The 20552-nt window shown below is 36.3% G+C and overlaps 1 protein-coding gene across 6 annotated transcripts in view; it reads left to right on the top strand.

Moving 5' to 3' along the window:
- The window catches only part of PEAK1 (pseudopodium enriched atypical kinase 1), a 323221-nt gene that overhangs the window by 45464 nt on the left and 257205 nt on the right, over positions 1 to 20552 (top strand). For all 6 annotated transcript variants that reach the window (XM_069560149.1, XM_069560146.1, XM_069560150.1 and 3 more), the window contains exon 2: positions 12468 to 12531. The gene's annotated coding sequence lies outside the window, so the exon portion shown is untranslated. The remainder of the gene's footprint in view (positions 1 to 12467; positions 12532 to 20552) is intronic.

The raw sequence follows: 20552 nt of genomic DNA, 5'->3' as shown, positions 1-20552 counted from the left end.
GATCCCACGTGCTACAATTAAGTGTCCGCATGGTGCAACCAGATATCCCACATGCTGCAGAAAGATGGAAGATCCCACATGCCACCTAGCAGAGCCTAAACAAGCAAACTCATAAATAAAATACACACTCAAAGAAATTCATTGATTCATTGTAGAGGAAGAAAAGTCTGGTGGTTGTTTTTTTTTGTTTTTGTTTTGTTTTTAGATGGGTGGTAGTTCTAACTGAGGATTGAAAACTAGCATTTTGCACAGATCTGCATATGGTTGGTTAAAACAGGCCCCGTTGTTGTGACCAACATACTGTTTTGATGTCTCTTGGGTCTCTTTTCTAAGAGTTTCTAATACCCTGTTTCAAAGCCAATTAAATCTTTTATGAAGGTTCTAGACCGAACCAACCCTCTCAGAGGTCCCTGCTGGTGTGTCCAGAGTTGAGTTGGCCCTTGGGTTGGCAGTGAACAGTTTCCATTCTATACATATAGTCCAGAATATTTACAGGTAACCCCTTTATCTGCATATGTTTGATGTGGGGAACTGTGGCCTAATGTGTTGTCAGGAAATAGCTTCTCTTATCTGCCATTCTTCCCAGAAGATACAGAATTGTCTATGTGAAGATGTTTGATAACTGCTGTTTTTATCAAGTTATGTACATCTTGGGATATATATGTATTTCTAGATAGTTTCTTTAATTTCTCCTTATCTTAATACTTGAACTCTTTTACATTTTATTCTTCATTGCGCTCTTCAGATATGACTCCCATTCTCTTATGACTTTGAAGTCCATGGAGAATGCTAATGCCAGGAACTGTCAGAGGATTGATACATTTTTGCTACTTGTGGGAAGGCCTTACTGTGGATGCCCCTAGATCTTTGAGGTTCCATTTGAAATACGTGGATACTCAGCTACTTTTATTTCTTTGGGGAAAATGTGTGTATTACTTCAGATTCTCAGCAGTATTACAGGCTGCCTTTTCCTTCTTTCCTGTTTTCTAACTGAACACAGTTAATTCATTGCTAATATAACTTGTAATGCACTGGAGAGGGCTGCAGTACTTTTGGGAAAGGCCTGGTTAAGCAGTTATATCCCTTTAGAAACAGGTCAAGAAAAGACAGTCTCAGCTGGCCTACAGTTGTTTCTTGAAGATTAAGGAAAGATGAAGGGGGGAAAGCAAAATCCTTTGACTTGCACACAGTCCATCTCAGCAAATATGTTTTGCTTGGCTAAGGACATGTTGATGACCTCTTTTCTATGACTGGTATGTGAATGAATTAACAGAATTCTCCTTGGTAGCAGAGATCCAGGATCTTTTTGTAGTTTGACCCAGATTTGGTCTTCAGGATCGTTTAACAACATTTCAAATGTTTCTTGATTTATTTGCTTTCTAGTTGAGTTTTTGACATGTCTCTTTTCTAAGGCCAAGAAGAATTGGCAGTGCGATTTTTAAAAGGATTTATTTCAACAAATAGGTATGCAATGGTATTAGCAACCGAAAACCCACTAAGACATAAAAGGTTATTGTTACAAATTTTTATGCACAGTGGAGTTAAAAATGTAGTTTAGAATGTCAGCAGAAGGAAAGATTTTGTTATTTCTAATAACTTTAAAATGCAACAAATAACATACTATAATTAAGCGCTATATACTAAACTCTAATTAAATGTGGTTTGTAAGGTAAATAATAGCTTGAAATAGCAAGATTCCTGGATTTTGTACTCTATGGAAGAAGCAAGAATTTCATTTAGAACCATTTCATTTAGCCATTGATTATAATTTGCACTGTCTTTGCATATCAAAGAAAGGGAAATCACCTTTTGTAGTTTGCTAAAGAAGTGAGATACTGCTTAAAACTGTTATGTGGCTGACCTTTTTGAAAGTGTGATAGGATCTACAAATTTTTGCTTGATTTTTCTGAGATGTATGCATAGTGTTGTTATAAGAAATCAGTACAGTCCTTAGAAATTTATAGTTTTAGTAAATAAGACAGGTAAGCAAATTTTCTTCTCAAACTCATATGTAAAATAGTAGCATATTCAAGTTTGAGGCTAGCTGTCTGGTGTAGTGGGGAGAGGAGGTCACCCTTGGTCTCAGCGTGTCCATCTATAGGCATTGGTGTGCTAGGAAAAATATACCACGTGCAGTCTTTCTGTGTGCAAGCTCAGCAAGTTTTATTAGGTTAAGTAAAGAAATTGGGCTCTAAGATGATTTTTGAATCAGCAGGTGATAAATAAGATGTGGGAGATTATTCTAGATATTCACAAACAAGATGAAAGAGTAGTAAATAATACAGTTTTTGTTAAAGGTGTGATTTCTTTAAAATGAAAAGGTAGGAAAGTAACTTGTGTAACAAAGATTTTTGAAAAGTACGTTTCAGATGGCTTCATCCCTATGAAGGATCCCTATGCTTTTCAGAAAATTCAAATTGCTTTGTACTATAAGGTATCCTTGTTGCACCAGGGCTCTTCTATATCAAAACAACTCTTAACATTTTTCATTTTGCTGATTAAACAGTATATTCGAGTCATAAAACCAGTAGAAACAGAAAAGTTGATCCTCAAGAGTATGCTCTGGAATGCAGAGGGATTGAAAATCCCCCTGTTCAGGATAAGGGAAGGTGGCATTTGGATGTAAGGAGATGTAAGGGCACAGTATGAGGAGATTTCTCTCAGGGGAGTTGTATTTTGAGGTGGTTTGTTTTTTAATAAAGAACTTTACCAGCAGGTACTGTTTCTGTACCTGCAAGGAGATCAAACCAGTCTATCCTAAAGGAAATCAGTCCTGAATATTCATTGGAAGAACTGATGCTGAAGCTGAAGCTCTAGTGCTTTGGCCACCTGATGCTAAGAGCTGACTCACTGAAAAAGACCCCGATGCTGGCAGGGATTGAAGGCAGAAGGAGAAGGGGATGATAGAGGATGAGATGGTTGGATGGCATCACTGACTCGATGGACATGAGTTTGAGCTAGCTCCGGGAGTTGGCGATGGACAGGGAAGCCTGGCGTGCTGCAGTCATGGGGTCGCAAAGAGTTGGATACGACTGAGCGACTGAAATGTTTATGTGAGAACGAACTTGGGAGGCAAGTCAGCTCTTTTCCCTTAGTTTTCTTTTTCTTCCCCATTTTCACTTTTCATCTTCATTTAGCAAAACCATTTACTGTTCATTAGACATGTGTTATGTGCATTTGTTAGGCATGTAGTAACTTTATACATATCAGTTTATTTAGGGTCATTTTTGGGGGAGAGAGATATGCAAAATAGCTGCCTTTTGAAATATTTATTTTATTTTTGGCTGTGCTGGAGGACTTTCTCTAGTTGCTGCGAGCGGAGGCTACTCTCTAGTTGTGGTGTGAGGGCTTCTCTTTGAGGTGGCTTCTCTTGCTGCAGAGCACAGTCTCTAGGGTGTGCAGGCTTCAGTAGTTGCAGCCCTAGAGTGCAAGCGCAGTGGTTGTGGTGCACGGGCTCAGTTCCATGGCGTGTGGACTCTTCCCAGACCAGGGATCAAACCTGTGTCTCCCTCATTGGCAGGTAGATTCTTAACCATTGGACCACCAGGAAGTCTTAGAATTTCTTGACAGAAGATTCTAAAGGTGTAAAAATTATATTCTCTCGCTTGATTTTTCCCCCTTCAGCATTCTGCTATGTCTGCATTTAAGTGTTTGTAAGTTTTTTAAAAATTCCTTTTTATTAATTTATTTGTATCAAAGTGAGTTTAATGAAAACAGAATTTTGTGACAACTTTTAAGCTGACTGGAAACACTGTTGATTTCCTAAATCAGGGTTGGAAATATAATTACAAAGTTATATTATTTTCCTTAGGTATTTTGATGGTTGCATCTATTGGGATAGTGGTCCATAGTCTTGACTTCATCCATTTAGGAGAGCTAATATACCATGGGACTAAAGTGCTAAGTTGATTTACTTTAATTCATTCAGTTCATCTGGTCAGGCAGTGTGGTATAGCAGCCAGCACAGGGCCTTTATAATAGTGGTTTGAATCTTTACTCTGCTACTTACTAGCTGACCTTGACAAGATTATTTCTAGCAGAGATTCATGATTAGTAAAGTAGGGATGATATCTGCCTTGCAAGGTGGTTGTGAGAATTAACAATCTATGTAAATCACATTGTATTCTGTCTCATATATTATTTATAGTTACTCCGTAAGTGGTAGCTACAGTTACTATTACTTAACCTATTCATTGTATACATTTGCTTTTTGAGTTCATATGGTTGTGCTAATATCCAAGATAATTTACATGGTTGTTTCAAATTAGAATTAGTAAGACTTCCAAAGCTTTTATTAAATTAAAATTAGTATTTGTTTTCTCTTTCTTTGTTTCTAATTTAATAATTGAATGTCAGGCTGGTCTTCCTTGATTTGTTCTAAATATTACATGATGCTTCTTATTTGAGATTTTGTTACCTTCTAGAATTTTTCATTAGCAGTTGTGTATGTAGAACAGCGTTGTTTTACTAAAAATTGACATTAGATTAATAGGACAATGTAGAAATTAAATAATTAAGCTCTTTTAGAAAATATGGTTATTATTATTCTCTCCATTATTATGTTTAATACTTAAATTTTATAGCTCTCTGAAACTCCCTATAGTATTACTGAAAGATGATTTTACTACTAGAAAGTAAGTGGCCTAAAATGATTACGGTATCAGTATTTAAAGTTCAGATTTCTTATTAAAGTTACATATTCATCCTTCTTTCAGCTGTACATCTCCCTTATGGATTTCTTAAAGATTCTGTTACTACCTTAATAGTGTTCTGAGTAACTTGACTTTAATGTGATGTATATTTTATTGATGACTTTCAAAATAATTATATATTATTGAATATTTAATTATTAAATTAGAAAGATAACTTAAAATTTGATTTTACATGCTCAGTGAATTCCTGTGATTAGAAAATTCTCTCATGGTATTCTATTTTTAATTAATATACCAAGTAAAACTAATTGGAAGTATCTGAAGCCCCTGGCAAAGTCTGTAATTAGACTTGTGATTCATAATTAACTGACTTTTCTTATTCTTGCCTTTTCCTCTCCATTTGAATTAATTACTTGTGTTCTTCCTTAGTGATACCTGTCTTCCTGTGCAAGATACTGATTAGAATTCGGTGATCACTGTTTGTTGTATTTTTATAGAGAGTATCATTTTATAAGAACTTTGTTTAGTAATATAAAAAAAAACACAACCCTGAATCATATGCACTATGAAGTATACATTGAAGATTTTTGCCCACATTGTCAAATTAAGTGTTTATTTTTATCAGTGGCTGAAAGCAAGCATAGAAAATAGGCAGACTTGACAACTTTTCCTATCTTATACTTAAGGACCTGGGTTTTTCTTGTCAATCTGATTACTGTCTGCATAAGTTTGATGACATACCCATTGGTCTTGGGTCATTGAGTAGAGCTGGTTATTAATTAATTCATTATTTTAATAAAGAATTAACAGTTTGTTAAAGGTCTGCTGTATGCTTTGGATACAAGGCTTTGTACAAGGAAGCAAGAGTGATAAAAGTATTTATTAGTCACTACAACACAGGCATCAGTCAATCAGGATGGCCATAGCACTAGACTCAGGGTTTTGAAGGACCCCTCCATTCTTTACACTGTATCAGGCTTTGCTGCTTTTGTTGCTGAGTCAGAGTGGTGGTGGTGGTGATGATAGTAGGGAGACTGGGCCATCAGCAGTTATCTTAGAGTTGGTGACGTTTAGGGCAGTGACTGTTTGCCAGACCATATTACAGAAGTATTTCAGCACAACCCTTAAGGCTATAGTGGTGCGAACCAGCTGAATATTAGCTCTGCCAAGGTGTGTTCAGTCTTTGACTATAGGCTAAGAGTTAATACCCAATTTGAGAAGTAGGTAATGAAAGTATGTAGACAGTACATAGGGGAAGGATTGCTTGAGTCTTTTTGGGGAAAAGTAGTGAAGACTTCTATGGTGACAAAGTCAGATTCAAGGAGGTGATCCTAACCAAGCTGAGGGGAAAATAGCACTTACAAAGGCAGAGTGTGAGAGAGAGTGGCAGATTCAGACATTAACGAGTAGGAGAGATGGAAGATGAAGATGTCTCTATCTGACCCTTGATTCTTAAGTTTGTTAAATATTTGTATACCACATTTGTATCTTTGAAATTGCTCCGTTATTGGTAAAGAACTGCTAGACTGTTTGATATTTAGCTTCTTCAACTATATCTAAATTACTTTAAGTGTAGGGAAAGAGGGAGAATAGGAATTTGTTATAGTTTGGGTCCACACCAAGCATTGATAGAGCAAGAGTGCAATGAAAAAAACTTCTCTGCTGATTCACTGAGAGGCTTCTAATAAGCGAACACAAATTCAGACAGATTGAGGATGGTGGGTTTTTTAATGACATAAAACTATTGCCCATGAGGCTTTTTGGCTGACATCATGAAACTAATTTTGCTTAATGACTGTGGAGGCCTACAAGTTCCAATGTACAGAAAAGGAAGTAAATTACTGGCCTGTCAGATTCCTGTTGCCTGTCATCTTTTATCTGAATAGGAGCTTTTGTTTCCAGACTGTCAGGAGCAAGTATGTGGACCCCTTCAGTGCTGTACTGGTATATGCTTGAATAATTCAATTCAAGGGCCATCTAAATATAGCAAATCTACAACAGTGAACGGGTGTATCTTCTTATACTTGTGTAATTTAGGGAATATATCCTTGGATATCTCTTCATGTTTCTGAGAGCTCTTGAAATATGTCAAGGATTTGTGGTGGTATAAGTTCTGCTTTTATTGTCAGAGCTGATGACTCATACCTATGAAATATAATGAACTTATATGGACAGCAGAATAAACATTTGCTCTATGACTGTTCAACTCAATGAATGATTTGAAAGCACCACTATGTGCTAGGAATTGTGAAGAATACAAAGGTGAACTACTGGCATTTTCCTGGGTATCAAATTATGTGATTTTTCTCCCTTAAGCTATATTTAGCAAAAATGACTGTCTTGATGATGATGTGTATGTAGTGTTATAACAAAGGCTACAATAAAGGTTTGAGATGCTGGTAAATATTAATAGATTATTTACTTCAAGGAAGATTTTGAAGTAATAGTTTATTTATGGCCTCATTTTTTACTGTTTTCCATCAGTGTTACTTATTTTCTCTCCACTTTCTATTACTCTGAATAATTAGAATGAGTATTTTAAGTGAAATGTGTATTATATTCCAGTATCAATTCAAAAAGTATATAGATAGCATCTACTGGGCCCTAGGTATGGAGTGAGCCATTCAAAATTTGCTATCCATGGAATAAAATTACTTGATAGAAAGGAAGCTAAAATAATTAAAAAGTGAAAACTTTCAGTTCTTTTGGTGTGCTTAATGTTATGAAAGTGACAGATTCAGCCTTAAATGCACAGAATTTATATTTGGTTTAGCAGGTATGTTGTATTTTTTGTTGTTGTTTACTAAGGCTAATGGAAAACTTTAAGAAGGTATAGACTGTCTACTTTTTGAATACCGATTACCTTAACCAGCATATTACATCTGTGATTTTTTTGTAACTTATTTCACTTTTTGGGTAGCTCAGTTTCTTTAGAAATTAAGAACATTGTATATGCCATCATTTGGCTAGAACCATATCTAGGAAAACAAAAAAATGGTGAGAATCTTTGCCATAACAAATTGCTCCTTTTGTACCTTTGGTCATTCCATTTCCACTTCCTTTAATGCCCTCTTTTCCTGTGTCCTTTAACATCTTATTTAAAGGCTTGCCCAAAGCCTTACCTAACATTTCCCTTAACGTTTTATTCTTTGGAATTTCTATAACATTTTGTTTGTTACACCTTTGGGGATATTTATTTTTTACTTTTTTGAATGAACCTGACCTATGTTTTCTATAGAATTATAAACTTTTTGAAAGTGTCATGAATGTTGAATTGGGCCATGAAAGATGGTAGGAATTTGGATAGGTGGAGAAGGGAGGATTTGTCCACAGGAAGGAAATAGCATAAACCAAGGTCCTCAGGACAAAAAGAACAAGATGCTTATTCAAGAATGTTAAGTAGGTTTATTTGCTTGGTATGGAAGATATGTGAATATAGTAGAAGGAGATGAAGCTGAGAAAATAGAAATGACCCTTGATGCTGAGCTGGTCAATTATGGTTATCAGTAACTCATTTTGGTCAATTTGACTGTTAGGGCTCTGGAGAGTTGGAGGAAAGCATATTTACTCTACTATACCTCTCTTATTTTCAAATTACTCCGCAGAAGAAAAGGGAGCCAGTGTTGTGATGGGATGTAAAGTGCTTGAGTTTAGGAGATGGTACTCCAGTACTGTTGCCTAGAAAATCCCATGGACAGAGGAGCCTGGTAGGCTGTGGTCCATGGGGTTGCGAAGAGTCAGACACGACTGAGTGACTTCCCTTTCACTTTTCACTTTCATGCATTGGAGAAGGAAATGGCAACCCACTCCAGTGTTCTTGCCTGGAGAATCCCAGGGATGGGGGAGCCTGGTGGGCTGCCGTCTATGGGGTTGAACAGAGTCAGACACGACTGAAGTGATTTAGCTGCAGCAGCAGGCCAGGAAGACTGGAATTTCTGGGTACTTCCTTTGTAACGTGATGCAGAAGAAAGATGATGTTCCTTCTAGTTGTAATATACTGTGATACCATGGCACACTTTAGAATTTGGATTAGAGCTGCCACTGTGACCTGATTTACCTGGTTATGAATTGTTTAGTTCAGAGGTTAGCAAAATTTTTTCTGTAAAGGGTGAGATAGTAAATATTTTGAGTTTCATGGCTATATACTGTCTCCATTGCATATTCCTTTTTTTTTTTAACTGACTTAAAAATATAAAAATCATTGTCAGGGGCCAGACAAAAATAGGAATGGACTGGATTTGGCTGCCAGGCCATAGTTTAACCCTTGATTTTGTTAACTGGGGCAATTATTACTTAAGGTTTCTAAAATTTAGAAACCAAGACCAGCTTAGTGATAGGGTTTTTCCATTTGCCTGTATTTTTATTGAATAGTTATAATTTTGGGCTTCCCTAGTGGCTCAAACAGTAGAGTCCACCCCCAATGCAAGAGACTCGGGTTCTATCCCTGGGTCAGGAAGATCCCCAGGAGGAGGGAATGGCAACCCACTCCAGTATTCTTGCCTGGAGAATTCCATGGACAGAGGAGCCTTGTGGGCTGTAGTCCATGGGATCCCATATAGTCTTACATGACTGAGCAACTAACACACACACACACATACACACATACACACAGTTATAACATATTTTCTAAAGATCAGGAAGCCAATACTCATCGAAAATTGTTTATTCATTTTCTTGCATCTTGATAATTTTGTGTTTCAGATTATGTCCTTCATTTCTAAGTGCCTTGAAAGCTCCCTGATGTCTCAAATATTTTACTCATTTTAGGATTAATGCCCAGATATTTCTTGTGTTATATCTTTGATGTCTAAGACTATTTTATTCTGATATTTAATAGCTGTATCTTGATAAACACACATTGCTCTGGCACTTCTTAATGACTATTAGTATAAATAATATAGTATTTGTATTTAATTTAAACTATGAACAGTTTAGTATTTTTTGGATATAATGTGTAAGTCCAAACATCAAACTTGAGAAAGCAATATATTATACAGTTGTAACTAAACATAATAATTTAATCCCTGTGCCCATTGGTTTACAATCATTTTTGAATCAGACTCTCTTTTATGTTTGCCCCAGTTTTTTTGCTTCGAATGTATTCCCTGTAATAGAGTAGGCATCTTAGATGTTTCCGACGTGAGAAGGTAGTACACTTTTTCATGTTTAACTCCTGTCCCCACTATCTTGAATTGCCATGCTCTGTGACAAATATTTCCTATTATATCCTTCCCTATTGATCATAGCTTATAAGTTATATCATTGTATGTTTCTATTTGATTAACCTAATACTCCTGGTTCTTTTTGTTTAATGCTATCTTCATTGCCACATTTATCTCTTTCTGTGTTTCATTTTTCTACTATTAATGTTATAATTATAAACACTGTAGTGATTTTTATATTTGTAAAAGCTTTTAATTATTTAAATAAATGATTAAATAATAAAAAACTTAATGAATATTTATCAATGCATATAATCATTATAATATTAATAAACATAATTAAAAATACATAAATTCAAAGCAATACATGTCAGTGTTAAATATTATGGAAGTTTTAAGCTTATTTTCAGAAAGACTAGGTAAATAATCATTAATGCATACAATTCTTAGAAATAGTCATGACCTAACTGTCATTTGCTGGTGAAAAGGTGATAAACAGATGTTGATGCTTGCTGTTGATGCTTGCAGATTGCTGATGCTTGTACTTTCATTGGCACATCTAACTGAACCTTGGGAAATAGCACCCAGGTTCAGAAGCATAACTCTAACCACACAGACTGCTGTTTGTACATGGAAGCATGCAATCAATACTGAACGGATAAATTAGTAAAATCTCAGACTGATTCCAGGTTTCAGAGTTTGGTTCGCCATAAAATGCCATTAACATAAGCATAAATGTACATACTTACTCGGAGCATTTTGAAAGTACAAAACATATGGAAAAACTTGAATTACCTATAATCTTTATATAAAGTACTACTGAGGAGACTGAAAAAGTTGGCTTAAAGCTCAACATTCAGAAAACTAAGATCATGGCATCTGGTCCCATCACTTCATGGGAAATAGATGGGGAAACAGTGGAAACAGTGTCAGACTTTACCTTGAGGGGCTCTAAAATCACTGCAGATGGTGATTGCAGCCATGAAATTAAAAGACGCTTACTCCTTGGAAGGAAAGTTATGCCCAACCTAGATAGCATATTCAAAAGCAGAGACATTACTTTGCCAACAAAGGTCCGTCTAGTCAAGGCTATGGTTTTTCTTGTGGTCATGTATGGATGTGAGAGTTGGACTGTGAAGAAAGCTGAGCACCAAAGAATTGATGCTTTTGAACTGTGGTGTTGGAGAAGACTCTTGAGAGGCCTTTGGACTGCAAGGAGATCCAACCAGTCCATTCTAAAGGAGATCAGTCCTGGGTGTTCTTTGGAAGGAATGATACTAAAGCTGAAACTCCAGTACTTTGGCCACCTCATGCGAAGAGTTGACTCATTGGAAAAGACTCTGATGCTGGGAGGAATTGGGGGCAGGAGGAGAAGGGGACAGCAGAAGATGAGATGGCTGGATGGCATCACGGACTCAATGGACATGAGTCTGAGTGAACTCCGGGAGTTGGTGATGGACAGGGAGGCCTGGCATGCTGCGATTCATGGGGTCGCAGAGAGTCGGACATGACTAAGCATCTGAACTGAACTGAACTGAACTGATGCTATCGTAACAGTCCTCCAAATCTCAGTGGTTTAATACAACAAAGTTTAATTTTTGCTCGTGCTACATGTCTAATACATATCAACAGTGTCTTCTGTCTCTCTCTTTGGAGTCATTTAGTGAACCATCCTAATCAGAGCTCCATCTTGTTACTTGGGTAGGCCTTCCAATTGTGTACTGGTTTCTGAAACTTGTGGACTTCCCTGGTGGCTCAGACAGTAAAGTGTCTGTCTACAATGTGAGAGACCTGGGTTCGATCCCTGGGTCAAGAAGTTCCCTGGAGAAGGAAATGGCAACCCACTCCAGTACTCTTACCTAGAAAATCCCACGGATGGAGGAGCCTGGTATCCATGGGGTCGCAAAGAATCGAACACGACTGACTTCACTTTCTTTCCTGGATCTTATGCTTGATAGTATCTCATATGTCGGTATACATTTTAGTGGCTAAAGCAAGTCACATAGCCCAGAGATGAAACAGAGCAGTGAAGTGCAATTCTACTGTGAGTCTCAGAAGGAGGATAATTGGAACAGCACTAATAACTAACATCTTATTTTAAAAACAACTCTAATTTTATTGATGAAAGATGATATCTCAATTTGATTTCCTTGGCCAATATAGATGAGTTTTCATAGTTTATCAGCCATTTGTTTCATATACTCTTCCCTTTTACTTAAGTTTATTATAAACACATGCTGTTGGTTTACTTTTTCATTTTCAGATATTTTGAGTACCGTCATTTTTGTGAGGATAGGAGGTCATGATGGTGATTTTATAGGGAGTGCAGACTTTTAGAAAATGCCTTTTCTTTTGAAAACTTGAGCAGGTAAAAGAAAAATATTCCTCTTGAATTGATTCCCCTCATCCCTTGTTAATATATGTTTTGATACTCTTTTTTTTTTAAATTTCAAGAGTTGTCAAAATATTAAATAATTATAGATAATAGAAAGTTTAGCAGAATTAATATCCTTGACAGTCTACAGATTTCTAAAGAACAACTTGAACATAAAATTTGAACAGTCAAGTTAGGTTTCTCCTCTTGAAAAAATTAAGTTCCCTACTCAGATTTAGTCATATTGACCACATCGTTTTCCTTTTTTTTCCAATTCAGGTGTCTGCCTAAGCTGGAACTTATGCCATAAATATTTTTCTGTGGATTTTTCTGAAAACCCAAGGTAAGATATTTTATGAATACACGTGTCTTTTAAAATGTATTTATAATGAGAAATAATTGTTTCTGAAAAATTTAAGGCTTTAAAAATTTAGTGTCTTTTCCTCTGAGTTTTAATAGGAAGCAAATACTATTTATTATAAAGCTATATATATAGCATGCTTACTTTTAATTTGTAAGACATTTGATTGGAATGAATGGAGCTGGTTCTAGTGATTAAAATAGCTTTGAGTGAATTTTTGCTTTGTTTTTCATACGCAAAGATGGAATTCACACAGCTGTTCTCTGACACACACTTGAGAAAGATATTGGCATTATAATCTTATATTTTTAAAGGCAAACCTTTAATTAGTTAAGTCCTAGATTATAATATCTGGTAACTATTTTAATAGTTCTGTTATTAAGAGTTTTCTACCACTCTGTTCTCTTGGAGCTGATTATTTTCTTTAGTTCCCACTGTTTGGGGGGCTTATAAAATAAGGATATATCCTTTAGTATGTTAGTGTTTGATTTCTGTGGCTGGTGTTCTACTCCAACGATAGTATCATAGCCCTTTTCCTTTTCTTATGTGTCTTGGCTCAAATCTTCATCTTTAGATTTTTTAAAATATACAATTATAAGTCTGTCACCTGGTCTTTCCACCTTGAATCCAGCTCTGCCCTAAGCCATTCTTGTCACACTTATAAGGGTGCTTTTTCTAAAAGATAAATGTCATCATGTTAGTCCATGACTCAGAGTCCTTCAGTACCTTTACATTGTTTAAAGGATATTTTACAAACTCCTTTACAAAGCAGTATATTCTGCTTTTATCCATTTTTCATTTCACTGGTTCTCTGAGAGTGTTGGGAACTAACATTAAAAAAAACAGCTTTACTGAGAAATAATTTACATATCATAAAATTCACTTGTTTATTTAAATTTGGTGTTTAATTAAATTTACAGAGTTATGCAACTATCATCTCAGTCTAATTTTAGAATATGTTTATTACTCCAAAGAGAAGTCAGTACTCATTAGCAGTCACTTCTCATTCCTCCCTCTACTCAGTCCCAGGCAACTACTAATCTACTTTCTCTTTGTAGAGCTGCCTATTCTGGACATTTCATATAACTGAAATTGTACAATGTGTAGTCTTTTGTGACTTACTTCTTTCATCTAGCATAAAGTTTTCAAGGTTCAGCCATGGTTCATTCATCACGAACCAGTACTTCTTTCCTTTTTATGGGTGAATAATATTCTATTATATGTGTCAGGGATTTAGCTGACTTAAGAGAGAGAGACAGAGGGAGAGATGGGGTTGAGGGTAGGGGTAGTACTGAGCGTCCAAGTGTCAAGAGTAGCTGGTTAAAAACAACGTTCCAAAATGAAAGTGATGGTCTAGCCTTTATTCACTTACTGAGATAGTATAAGCAAGAGGCGACACCTGAGAAAGTACAGGTCCTCTCACTCAGGGAATCAGTATGGGGGTAGGGGAGCAGTGGGGGGAGTCCTCTCACAGCTGAGGGAGCGCTAAACAAAAAGTTCCTACAGTTTTATGGACCCAGGGCTATTTGGAGGCTGAGACGGAAGGGCTAGAGTATGGAGTCAAGAGTAGAGAAAATCTCTAATGTTTCCTTCCTAATGTGAAGATCGCAGAAGAAGCACCTGAGGAAAGGCCTCAGCTGCAGGCCACAGATTAAAGAAACTCCTGGAAGAATGTACCTGGGCTAGGGATGCAGCTGTGCTAAAGAGCATGGTCAACCTGGGGGCCTGCATCCTTGACCACAACTTTGTTCAGAGACTGCAGTGTGTTGGCTGTGCACCAAATCTGGTGAGGGAAGGGCAGGTTTCCCATGTGAGGTCTGCTGGGGCCTTTGTAGTAATTTTTGGCTGGGTTGGAAAAGTCATAGGTGGATTTCTTGGTCAGGAGCTGTACTCTGCTATATGTGTATACCATATTTTGCTTATCTGTTCATCAGTTGGTGAACATTTAGATTGTTCCTACATTTTGGTTATGAATATTTTGCTGTGAACAGTTGTGTATAAGTTTTTGTGTGTACATGTTTTCATTTCTCTCAGTTATATACCTAAGAGTGGAATTGTTGGGTCATTTGGTAAATCCATGTCTAGTATTTTGAGAAACTGCCAAATAGTTTTCCAAGGAGACCGTATCATTTTACATTCCCACCAGCAGTGTATGATTTGTTTTGCCATATCATCACCAACATTTGTTATTGTCCTCTTTTTTTTTTTTTTAATTACAGCTATTCTAATGGTTGTAAACCACTCATTGTGGTTTTGATTTGTACTTCACTAATGGCTAATGATGTTGAGTATCTTTCCATGTGCTTAACGGCCATTTGTATATCTTTTTTTGAGAAAGGCCTATGCAAATCCTTTGCCCATTTAAAAATTAGGTTATTCTTTGATTGTAAGAGTTCTTTATATATCCTGGATAAAGTCACTTATGAAATATATGATTTGCAAATATTTTCTCCCCTTCTGTGAGTTGTCATTTCACTTTCTCAGTATTGTTCTTTGAAGCACAAAGATTTTATTTTTATCTGTTTCTTTTATCGCTTATGATTTTGGTGTTTTATCTAAGAAATCCATGGTAATGGAGATTAATTTGTATTTTCTTTCAAATATGAGTTTTAATGTTTTAGATCTTAAATTTAGATCTGTGTTTTACTTTGAGTTAATTTTTATATGTGATGTGAAGTACAGGCTCAACTTCATTCTTTTGCATTCAGATACCCAGTTGTCCTAGGCCACTGAATTAGCTTGGTGCTCTTAATGAATATCATGCTCATGTTCAGTCATGTCTGACTCTTTGAGACCCCATGGACTGTAGGCCACCTGACTCTTCTGTCCATGGAATTTTTCCAGGCAAGCACACTGGAGCAGGTTGCCATTTCCTACTCCAGGGGATCTTCCAGACCCGGGGATCTTCTGGACCCAGCAGGCAAACCTGTGTCTCTTGTGTCTCCTTCATTAGCAAGCATATTCTTTACCACTAGTGTCACCTGGGAAGCTATTTCTGGACTTTCAAATCAATTCCATTGATTTATACATCTTCTCTTGTGCTAGTACCACATTGTCTGATTACTGTAGATTTTGTAGTATTGAATTCACAATATTCCTATTTTGAATTCTTCTATTTTGTTCTTATTCAAGATTATTTTGGCTCTTCCCCTCCTGTGAAGCATGAAGAGGTTGCTTGCCAGAACATAAAGTATTTTGAGAGCATCTTTTTCCCTTCCCTCCAAGTAAATTGAAAAACAGGTACATGGTCAGAAATTCAGATAGTACCAAAGGATTTACAGGGAAAAATAAGTCTTCCTTTCACCTTAGATCCTCTGTCCCTCTCTGCAGAAGAAAGTACCATTAGTAGTTGATTAGCTTTCAAATTGTTTTTGCAAATATATATATAAAATTTAAAATATCTTATGGAATTCATTTTAATCTGTGAAAATGTACTGTTCTACTTCTTGATTTTTCAACTGATTTCCATATCTTGGAAATCTTTCTGCATACTTAGATCTACTTCATTCGTGTTCACAGCTGCAGGATATTTTGTGTATAAATATAGTGTCAATGATGTAACCAACATTTAGATAAGTTCCGGTCTTTACTTCCCTAAAAGCCATGTTGAAAGAATAAATTCTACCTTTTAAAATAAAAAATAAAAAATCATTGTTGTTGTTCAGTCACTCAGTTGTGTCTGACCCGTTGCAATCCCATGAACTGCAGTATGCCAGGCTTCCCGGTTCTTCACTATCTCCCGGAGTTTGCTCAAACTCATGTCCATTGAGTTCGTGATGCTGTCCAGCCATCTCATCCTCTTCTGCCTCCTTCTCCTTTTGCCTTCAACCTTTCCCATCATCAGGGTCTTTTCCAGTGAGTCAGCTCTTCGCATCAGGTAGCCAAAGTATTGGAGTTGCATCTTCAGCATCAGTCCTTCAGTGAATATTCAGGGTTGATTTCCTTTAGGACTGACTGGTCTGATCTCCTTGCAATCCAAGGGGCTCTCAAGAGTCTTCTCCAACAGCACAGTTGAAAAGCATCAGTTCTTTAGAGCTCAGCCTTCTTTATGGTCCAACTCTCACATCTGTACATGACTATTGGAAAAACCATAGCTTTGACTCAAAGAACCTTTATCAACCGAGTGATATCTCTGCTTTTTAATATGCTAAAAAATCATTATAGTACCTAATTCTGTGCCTTAATTTTGGATTTATACTGTACACACACACATTGAACAAAGTGATAATATATACATAAAGACATCTTTAATGTTTAAACCTGATAACCTTAGTTATCATTTATTTCTGGGATTGAGTGATAAAAAATTCAGTCTTCAGGTGTTTGCTAATTTGAACACTGATGAAAGAAACATTATACATGACTCTTAGAATAGTTCATGTGCAAGAGATTCTCCTGCACTATGTAATTATGAATGGGGTTGCTGGGTTATATGGTACTAAATGTTAAAGGGATAATCCAAAATTTATTTCCAAAGTGATTGCCCCATTTTATCCTTCTACAATTAGTGTGTAACATCTTGTTGTTTTCCAGTCTCTACAATACGTGGTGTTTTTAGACTTTAAAATTTTGCTAGCTGAATGATCTAAAATAAAATTAATTGTGATCTTTTAAAAAACTCTTAAAAGTTAGGTATAATTTTCAGTGTTACAGTAAAACATATAGATCTAAAATATATAGTTCAGTGAGTTTTGACAAATGCATATACCTATATAATCCATACCCCTATAAAATTTAGAATATTTTTTTTTACTGCTTCAGTTTCCTCAGGCTCCTTCCCTGATATTCTTTTCCCTCACCACAGTGAACCACTAATCTGATTTCTGTCACTTTTTTTTTTTTTAAAGAATCATCTGTTTTCACCATCACAAAGTTCTTTCCTCCCATTCTCTCTTTCTAGTGTCTTTTAAAAAATTTGTAACTCAATATACATAACATAAAATTTATCATCTTAACCATTTTTAAGTATATAGTTCAGTGGTTTGAAATGCTTTCGTGTTGTGCAGCAATCGCCACCATCTATCCCCATAACTCTTTTTTTTTAATTAAAAAAAATTAATTACTTTATTTGGCTACCTCAGGTCTTAGTTGTAGACTCTGTAATTGTAGTTCACAGGCTTAGTAGTTGCAGTGCCCTTGGGCTTAGTTGTTCCGTGGAATGTGGGATCTTGGTTCCCCGACCAGGGATTGAACCTATGTCCCCTGCATTGCAAGGTGAATTCCCAACTACTGGACCACTGGGGGAGTCCCCCCATAACTCTTTCCATCTTGTGAAGCAAACTCTGTAGATGATAAACAACAAATCCCCATTTTCCTTTCCCTACAGTCCCAGGCAGCCAAGATGGGACTTCTTGGTCCAACCAAAAGGGCACTTCAATAATGCTTTCTGTCCTATGACTGACTACTCATAGAAGTACTTCATATAAGTGGAATGATACAGTAATTTGTCTTTCTGTGACTGGCTTATTTCACTTAGCATAATGTCCTTGAGGTTTATCCATGTTGCGGTATGTTTTTGCTTCCTTTATAAAGCTGAATAATACTCTGTTATATGTATATATTATATTTTGCTTATCCATTCATCTGTTAATAAATACTTGGGTTGCTTCCATGTTTTTGCTATTATGAAAAATGCTCCTGTGAACTTTGGTGTACCAATATCTCTTTCTGATCCTGCTTTCAGTTCTTCTGGGTTTATATTCAGAAGTGGAATTGCTGGATCATATGGTAATTCTGTATTTTTTTCATTTTTGAGGAATCACCATATTGTTTTCCACAGCAGAAATAACATTTGACATTCCCCTGAACAATGCACAAAGTTTCCAGTTTCTCCACATTTTGCCTAAAATTGTTTGCTGTTTTTTTTCATAGTAGCTATTCTGTTGGTGTGAGATGGTACTTGTGGTTTGGATTTGCATTTCTCTAATGACTGGATCATCAAAAAAGCAAGAGAGTTCCAGAAAAACATCTATTTCTGTATTATTGACTATGCCAAAGCCTTTGACTGTGTGGATCACAATAAACTGTGGGAAATTCTGAAAGAGATGGGAATACCAGACCACCTGACCTGCCTCTTGAGAAACCTATATGCAGGTCAGGAAGCAACAGTCAGAACTAGACATGGAACGACAGACTGGTTTCAAATAGGAAAAGGAGTACGTCAAGGCTATATACTGTCACTCTGCTTATTTAGCTTATACATCATAAGAAACTCTGGGCTGGAAGAAGCACAAGCTGGAATCAAGATTGCCGGGAGAAATACCAGTAATCTCAGATATGCAGATGACACCACCCTCATGGCAGAAAGCGAAGAGGAACTAAAAAGCCTCTTGATGAAAGTGAAAGAGGAGAGTGAAAAAGTTGGCTTAAATCTCAACATTCAGAATACGAAGATCATGGCATCTGGTCCCATCACTTCATGGGAAATAGATGGGGAAACAATGGAAACAGTGTCAGACTTTATATTTTTGGGCTCCAAAATCACTGCAGATGGTGACTGCAGCCATGAAATTAAAAGACGCTTACTCCTTGGAAGGAAAGTTATGACCAACCTAGATAGCATATTCAAAAGCAGAGACATTACTTTGCCAACAAAGGTCCATCTAGTCAAGGCTATGGTTTTTCTTGTGGTCATGTATGGATGTGAGAGTTGGACTGTGAAGAAAGCTGAGTGCCGAAGAATTGATGCTTTTGAACTGTGGTGTTGGAGAAGACTCCTGAGAGTTCCTTGGACTGCAAGGAGATCCAACCAGCCCATTTTGAAGGAGATCAGCCCTGGGATTTCTTTGGAAGGAATGATGCTAAAGCTGAAACTCCAGTACTTTGGCCACCTCATGCAAAGAGCTGGCTCATTGGAAACGACTCTGATGCTGAGAGGGATTAGGGGCAGGAGGAAAAGGGAACGACAGGATGAAATGGCTGGATGGCATCACTGACTCAATGGACGTGAGTTTGAGTGAACTCTGGGAGTTGGTGATGGACAGGGAGGCTTGGCATGCTGCAACTCATGAGGTCGCAAAGAGTTGGGCACTACTGAGCAACTGAACTGAACTGAGTGACTGAACTGAACTGAATGATTAATGATACTGAGCATCTTTTCCTGTGCTTATTGATCGTTTATAAAGGTTCTTGGGGAAATGTTGATTTAAGTCCTTTGCCCATTTTTGGGTTATTTGTTTTTTTGTTGTTGAGTTTTAGGAATTCTCTATATATTTTGAATATTATTCTCTCATCATATATGTGATTTGCAAATATTTTCTTACATTCTGTGGCTTATCTTTTTATTCCATGAATAGTGTCTTTGTATGTACAAAATTTAAAACTTTTCATGAGTCCAGTTTGTCTGTTTTATCTTTTATTACCTGTGTCTTTGGTGTCATATTCAAGAAATCATTGCCAAATCCAGTGTTGTGAAGCTTTTGCTTTATGTTTTCGCCCAAGAGAAACATCTTACTTTTAGGCATATCTTTTAGGTCTTACAATTTGATGTTTGATCCATTTTAGGTTAACTTTTTTATTTAATATTACTTTAGGGTTTACCTTCATTGTTTTGCATATGAATTACCACTTTCCCCAGTACCGTTTGTTAAAGAGACTTTTTCCTCATTGAATTGCTTTGATGACTTTCTTGTCATCAAAAATTGGTTGACTATACATGTATATGTCTGTTCCATTGATACTTTTTTCCTTTTTGTTGATAACATGCTATTTTGACTAGAGTAGATTTTTAAGTTTTGAAGTCAAGTAGAGTAAGTTCTCTAATTTTCTTTTTCTTAAAAATTTGTTTTGGCTCTTCTAGGCTCTTTATTTTTCCTTTAAATATTAAAATCCACTGAAATTTAGGTTTTAAGATCAGCTTTTCATTTTCTGAAAAAAACATTTATAGATTTTACTTCACACTATTTATTCCACAGATCAAATTAAAGTGAGTAGACATCTTAACATTTTAAAATTAAATCTTTAATTTCTTAAGAGCTATGTATTTTTTTTAGTTTTCAGTGTAT

The sequence above is a fragment of the Ovis canadensis genome, chromosome 18 (assembly GCF_042477335.2).
Source record: "Ovis canadensis isolate MfBH-ARS-UI-01 breed Bighorn chromosome 18, ARS-UI_OviCan_v2, whole genome shotgun sequence".
Lineage (NCBI taxonomy): Eukaryota > Metazoa > Chordata > Mammalia > Artiodactyla > Bovidae > Ovis > Ovis canadensis.
This window is presented reverse-complemented; position numbering and strand designations above follow the sequence as displayed.